This window comes from Marmota monax, unplaced genomic scaffold, assembly GCF_021218885.2.
Source record: "Marmota monax isolate L192 unplaced genomic scaffold, Marmota_monax_Labrador192_F-V1.1 WCK01_AAM20220418_F8-fsc00019, whole genome shotgun sequence".
Classification (NCBI taxonomy): Eukaryota; Metazoa; Chordata; class Mammalia; order Rodentia; family Sciuridae; genus Marmota; species Marmota monax.
This window is the reverse complement of record NW_026695242.1, coordinates 15,535,763-15,543,617: the sequence shown is the minus strand read 5'-3', so window position 1 is coordinate 15,543,617 and position 7,855 is coordinate 15,535,763.

The following is a 7,855-nucleotide window of genomic DNA, read 5'->3' as shown; positions in this document are numbered from 1 at the left end:
TAGAGAACAGGGAGAAGTGTATCACCATTAGAATCAGCCATTGATCTTTGAAGAACTGTGGGATCACAAAAATTTAGGGGATTCCATTTGTTCAGCTGATAAGGTTGTTGAGGAAGTGACTTTAACCTGTTCTTAGCACTGTTCAGGTTAAGGTTATTATGTGTTCACCAAATTATAGTTTTTGCTTCTTTCTTTTTGAGAAACCAGGTGACATTCCCGATTATTTATGGGCATTAGAAAACAAATTCTAGTATCTTGATTCTGTTTAATCTGGGTTTTTGAAAAATGAATTCCAGGGCTAGCACACATGCATGATCCTAAACAGAGGGCCTAAAGCAATTACAATATAAATGATAGGGAGATTTAGATATTGGATTCATTGTGAAATTAAGGTAGTTGATTTTTTCTTTTATTCATGTTCTGTACCAGTGAAATGGAGACGTGATTATTTAAGAAACAGCTATATAATCTATAGCTTGGTGATAAATTTACTCTGCATGTATAGCTATGATTCTAAGAAGAGTTTTTCCAGAGGAGGAATGTTATCTATAGGCAGGCTACATTCTGCCCACCCTATAATGGGGACATTGGCTGATTTCACATTTGGGGTGGTAGGTGCCTAGAATGGTAAATGAGGACTTTGATACCCTCATCCTGTGAGAAGAAAAGATAAAACAGCTGTCCTCAGTTATCTGAAGTGTCAACACAGGGGAAATTACTTGGTAATATCTTTGAAAGATATTACCAACATCTTGCCTTCCTTAGATATTTCCAGGTAGTTTTAATTATGCTTCAACATTTGACTTTCTTTTGGAAAAAAAAAAGTTGTAAAGAAGCAGAAGTCAAATCATTGAATGAGGAAATCTCTAAGTGCAACATGGAAGCAGTCACCTTGAAAAAAAAGTGAGCTCCCTCTCTCTGAGTTCCTCTTTATGGAAGGTGGAATGGATTCTTATAGAAGTTTTATAGCTCCGGGATCCTATGGTATATGTACTGATACTACATTAATACAGATGTTAGCCACAATAGACTTAATGTTGATGTGGCACACTTGGAGACAGGGACTTTGTAAAGTTTTCTGTAACACATATCCACACTGATCCTCTGAGAATCCTTTTGAGACAGGGAGGGATGAGGAGGTATATTTTTCTTCTCTTAGCAGGTGGAGAAACAGCAGTTGTAGAAGTAGGAGATGTACATCTGGCACTGTTACCTCAGCATGTTGAGCTTCTCAGAGCGGAAGCATCTCACCTCGTTGAGTGTGGTTTCAGTGTTTCCAGAGAAGGTACATTTTTGTTAACAACATGGTTCCTGAATGCAAGCCAGCCACTTCATCTGGTGTTCAGTTGAATCAACAGCAACCCTTTCCAACACTGGGGGAGGAATTGGCAATGTTGGACCTGGTGAGAGATGTATGGCGTGTTAGGCTCCAACATCGTGCCTTCCGTAGGCATTTCCGGGTAGTTTTAATTATGCTTCAACATTTGACTTTCTTATGAAAATACTAAAGATGGTGACTAGATCCCATTTTACAATGAAACCAAGGTTTATGAGGTTTGAAAAATTCCTTCTGCATTGCATCCAATGCTCTTTCACAACATTGAGCCTCCTCACTGGAAAAAGTCCCAGAGAAGGGTCTTAAAATATATGAATTTATTGATTACACAAAGGTCCTCATTGTCCTAAAATTCACTTCAATATCAACTATTGCACCCACTTTATGCAAGCCACTGTAAGGGATATAAATATTACCACACTGTAATCTCTAGACTTCCACCACCCTTTGTAGAAGAGCTGCCTGCCCCAGCTTCCCAAGAATTCCAACATCTCAAAAGCCAATGCCTCAAAGTCTGTTAGAGTTTAGTGCACACATTTTTGGACACTTCACACTGGTACTTTACTAACTAATGAGTGGCAGTAAGTTCACCCTGGTTGGGTGTATGTCCTAGAGGGTTTTTTTTTTCCTTTTTTTTTTTCTAACAATCTCTTCTTTTCCATTCCTAATTCTTTGTTCAAAGGAAAAGACTCCACTCTTCCTATTCTCAGAAATGTTCCACTTTATTCTTAAGTGTGCCTATATCTTGACATGATAGCTCACCTTCTCATGTGATCCAAAACTTGGGGGAGGAACCAAGATTCCTTAGGGAGAGGGACACCCTGGCCTGAACACAAAAGAGCTTAATAGAATGGACTAAGGGCAAGTGAAAGGACATAGTTATTGGGATGAAGAACAAAGCCTGTCACTTGTCCAGTGTGCCCTGGCTTGGGTCAGCCTCTCTACTCATCTAGCAGTACACCTCTGACTGACACCTTGGACCACTTCTTCCTTTCAGAGCATCTGGTATACCCCACTTTCTATACTGCTTTTATGCCGTGATGTGCCTTTGCCTGCAATGCCCTTCTTCTTCATCTAGAATGTCTACTGAGCCTTCAGATTGCAGGTCAGTAGTCACTTCCCCAAGTCAGCCTCAAAACACTCAGAACATGTAACTTTTCACTGTAGGACTGATCCCAGGATTCCTGTCATATTTCATGATGTGATTCCTTGACTCATCTGCCTCCCTTACTAGTCTCAGATATAATTAAAAAAAGAAAAAGTGCAATGTTGAGAAAGTGGATGTTCTTAGTCAGGAAGAATGAAAAAGGAAGTGGTTTTTGAAGAATGAGTAGGATTGGAAGTAGCAGAAGAGAGGAACATTTTAGGCAGTTTGGGCACAGTCATAGAGGTGAAAAGCATGGTCAAGTGGTGCCTGGGAATTAACATTATTTTACCTTGCATAATCATTTGTCATGATCATCTGTCTCTGTCTAAAAGGTAAACTGCTCAGATCTGCATCTATCCTACTATGAAAATACTGTACTTCCCTTGGTGTCTCAGGGAAGGAGGTCAGCTTGCTGGAGAGGGGTCAGTAGCTCCAGGTATGGGAAGAGAAGGACTATAGGGTACGGAACCAGGCAGATCACTGAAGCACTGCCCTCACAAGGCCTGTACAGCTAGGACTGCAGCACTCAGACTAGCTGGTCCCTTCTCTTATCACTCTCCTTTTAGGCTGCATCTATGGTAGCATAGAAAACATGGCATTTCCTTCTTCTGGATCCATGATAGACATTCCCAATTGACCACAGTCATCTATCCCTACAAGCTCAGATAGCCTCAGAATCCTTCCTTGATCTTAACAAAGTAAAACTTATTTGTAATTTTAGAATTGTGAAATCATAAATATGTGTTGTTTTGAGCCACTGAATTTATGGTGATTTGTTACAAGCAGCCATAGAAAATGAATAGACAAGCTAATCAGCTACAGCATACAGATTGCAACCTATGTTCTGTCCCTCAACAATGGTGCAGTGGAAAGAGCGATAATGTGAATATCCTGATTTACAACATAATTCTGCTGGGACTGTGGATCCAGTTTCCTCAACTGGAAAATGGACAGAATGATGTTTTGCCTTAGCCATGTAGGAAGTATATGGACACAGCCATGAAAGCTTGCCTCTCGTATCAACTCCCTATGCATGAACTCAAAAATAGAAAAAATGAGACTCTTTCCTGTGTACAAAAGTAAAACGCAAAACCATAGCAGAAAATTATCATCATCATTATTATTATTTTGCAGTGTTGGGGATCAGAGAGGAGAAAATTATAAAACGGACTGAATAGCAAAGAACTGACTATAATCTGTTTGAAGACATTAACTTATCTAATAGAAGCAGGCAGGTTTTAATATATCTAAAGAAAGACATCAGGTTCCACAACTTACTAGTTTTATTATCTTGGACAATTCATTTCATCAATTAGAACCTTAACGTTCTTTCTTTGTTATCAGAATTGGGATGCAGATTCAGAGAGATGATCTATGTGAAGTTTTAAGCTTAACACCTGACATAGAACCAGCACATAATATATTTATTTAAGGGAGAGTTAGTTAAATATGGAGACACAGGAAATGGAATGTAAAAAAAAAATAGCAGTAACATCTGTTTGGGATATATGAGCTGGTAAATAAAATTTCCATCCCAAGTTCTGAACCAAATATAATTATGACATACGAGCTCAATGCCTGGAGACTGAAAATTTATGAGGTACTGGTAAAGCTGTACTATAGAATATTCTTTGGACTCAAAGTTCTGCTTGTGGACTTTCATGCACTTTCTTTGCTTTCTTCATGGGGTTCTATGTCTTCATTCCCCACTGGGGTCAAGGTGCTGTCCCTGATCTATCTCTTGGAGTCTCATCTCAGCTACAGTTAATATCTGTTCTTTTTTGGCTTCCCAGAATTCAATCTCCCTTCCTATATATTCAGGGAGATCCCTCAACTAATATAGAACCATCTCCTGCTACTGAAAATGCCACATAATTTTCTAGCCTTTCCTGAAGCTCTGAGGCTTAGATTTTTATAATTAGACCTGTCTACACCAGTTTTTATTTAGGAGAAATTGACTCAAAGAGGCAGAGAGTGTACAGAATCCAACCTGGTGATGGAAGAGTAGAGGCAGGACATTCAGTTTCCTGAGCCATTCACAATGGTAGTACTGATAACAGAATCCAGCATCTGGTTTGGCTGAGGCTAGGTGTGGTGTTCGTGAACACTGGAAGTGACCCCAGTGTTTCCACTGGATCAGTTCAGTGGTATAATTTCTAGCATTGTAAAACTAGTTGGCTAGAACCTTCACATCCAGAGGAATAGTGTGAGTCAACAATGCCCTTCTCACAAACTTCTTTCTAATAAATCAGCTAGAATCCATTTCTGTTGTTTGCCACCAAGAACCTCAATGAGTTTAATACATCCACTTCGAGAAGTTTGGGAAGAAGTGAGGGACCACTTATTTTGAAATGGGTTTGGACTGAATTCCCAGGAGGAAGAAGTTCCTATTGACTCTGTGGTAGAGAAGGATTTTCATGTATTCTTATTCCCTTTCCTTCCTGCGCTTTGGGGTGAGGTATAGAGTACCTTATAATTTGCCTAACAGGAGGGAGTAGTTCATCAAAGTATAGTTAGTTTGGCCCAATAGTTAAACAAGTCTGGTTTAAGGTCTTACCAGATAGAAATTGTTAGAACTCCTAGCATTAACTACAAGTCCATCCATCCACCCACCTACCCATCCATCCATCCACCTACTAACCATTCACCAATATTTATTTGGGGCCCTGTATGAGCCAGTCCATTGTAGTAGATACAAGAGGTATACATCGCCTCATTACCAGACATATTTGGGTAGCTGGTGAAGTTTTCTGAACCATCAAGGCCATTTCCCTTCATTGTCAGTCTGTCTGTGTTAGTGGCCCCATTATTTTGACTGGCCCTAATGCTTTTTGAAGACCTCCAGGTCCATAGAATCTCAATAGGATCCATGACTTAGGCATTCTCTGACTTATAATACTATATTTCCTTCACAGCCCTGATCACTACCTTAAATGATCTTATTTATTGGTTTACTTGCTTATTGTCTGTCTCCTACTACTGTCTCATGAAAGTTCCTTGTTAGCTTTGTTTACTGAACATGGCCAGAGTCCTGATTAATAAAATTTTGTTCAATGAACCAATGAATAGGTTCTAGAGAGAAAAATACCACTCTTGAGCTCTGATTTGGAGCAGGACTAAAGGATAGCTTACACTGAGAAGACTTGAAGAAATCCCTGTAGTTTTTAGACTGAATAGAGGAATCATTGGGTTGTCCCATGAGATCTATATGCTCTTCCTTCTATGTAGCAGTCCATAGCTGAAGCTGGTCCTCCTAGGCATAGCACAGGCTTTTTCCAAGTAAGTTGGGAAGATGGTGAATAGGCTAAAAGGAAATTGTACCCCCCAAGATGGTAGTAGAAACACCCCTGAGATTATATAGCAGTGCTCACTCCTGGTGGGTATCACAATCATCATTGAATTTGGTGAAACTAAATTTGGTGAAACTAAATTTGGTGAAACATTGAATTTGGTGAAAGACATCTCATATTCTCTCCAGCTGAGTTTGATACACACCCAAGCCTTAAAACTATTGCTCTATACTATGGCTGCATTTCCCATTTTGTTCCCTAGAACCCCATTTCCTTAGAATGTTTAACTAGTTAAATAAATGAAACGGAATTTTTAGGCTAATCATGTTTCCCTATAGCAGACAGTTCAGCATTACAAAAATGCAAATGTGCACTGTGATTCTTCCTGAGAAGGAAAAAGTACCCAAAAGCCTCCCAAATGTATTTGGTCACAGAATGGTTTCTTCTCAGGAATGTGCATGAATATCTTCTGCAACCACAGGAGTTAATGTTAAGAATTTACTTCAGTGAACACTTCAAAAGTACAAACACTAGGCACACTTCTGTCTTAGTAAAATTTCTGGTCCCCACTCCCAAGGCAACCTATTGTTTATATTTGCCAAATTGTAGGTGATTTAGGGTCTGCCTAAAACCCTGCTTCTCAAAGTGGTCCATGGACTTGTATCACTTGGGAGATCATTAAAAATGTAGACTCCTGGTCCTACCCTAGATCTATTGTTTTGGAATCTTCATTTTGATAAGATACCAGGGTAATTCACTTGAACCAATCTAGAGAAGTAGTTCTTAGGGTACCAATTATTGGCTTTCTCCTTTCCATCCCTTATCAGAATTTCTGATTTACTCTTGTAAATGAAAGATATGGAAAATGTATCACTGTTAATATTGATAATACTTTCTGTGGATTCCCTTCTTTCGCTCATCTTTGGAGGCTAGGCTCCTGGCTGAGTCTGGGCATGATAACTCTTACGAATTCAAGGTACCCAACAACAACAACAAAAAAAAACTTTCCTAAAACTTAGTGTTTTTCAACCAGTAAATTATGTACATTGATTTATTGAACACCTTAGACAAAAATGCTTCATGACTCAAATTAGTGAAAAAATAATTGTTTTTAAATTGTTTTTAGGCTTCTTAGTACAGATGAACTCAAGGTGAACTTCAAGGTTATCCTAGCTAGCTCTTTACTCTTATGGGCTTTCACCTCCTTTTCTGAAATACTCTGACAAGTCTGGCACCCAGTAGATCATACATATAAATCTTTCCTCCTCTTTTATTTTTCTGTTCATATGTCCTTTCCCAAGTTTCTAGCCTTTTTATATATACCTGTACCACCAGAGGATGTCCAGGGAGATCCCAGAGAGGGGAACCTCAATCTCAAGCAAGTAGATTTCTGGACAAAATGTCACATAAATGAATTTAAGGATATATCAGAGGACAGGGAGAGATTTATTTAGGAAAGCAGAAACATATTCAAAGGAGAATGTGGGTCATCTCAAGAACAAGGAGCAGCAGACCCTTGGTTTGTGGGCTTAGTATTTATAGGGGGACAATACCTAGAGGCTGGACTAGAGATGGAGTCAGTGAAGAGCTGCACAATTTCACATCAGTTTTCCTTGGGCTAGTGCACTGCCATTACCTCTTGTTACATTTTTTAGGCAAGGACATGGGCTGGATTACTCATGAGATGCTTTTTTTTTTTTTTCATTCAAATGATTGATGGGTGATTTTCTTTGGAGACAGTATATCTTTTTTACCCTGATCCTCAAATTCCCATCTCTCCTGCATTCTTTTCCTTGCCTTGCTTTTGGTTTGCAGAAATTTTATTATGACGTGTCTGTATGACTTTCTTTATATTTATGTTGCTTATTGTAGCTTCTTGAGTTGCCATCATATCTTCAAATAATTCTGCCTCATTCTCTTCAATTCTTCTGAGGTTCATATTCATATGTAGTTTGTACATTTTCACTGTGCTACACAAGTCTCTTGGGCTTTTGTCTATATTTTCTGTTCCTATTCTCTCCGTGCTTCTGTTTGGTAATTTTCTATGGACCATTATTCCAGCCCATTAATCCTGTCCTCATG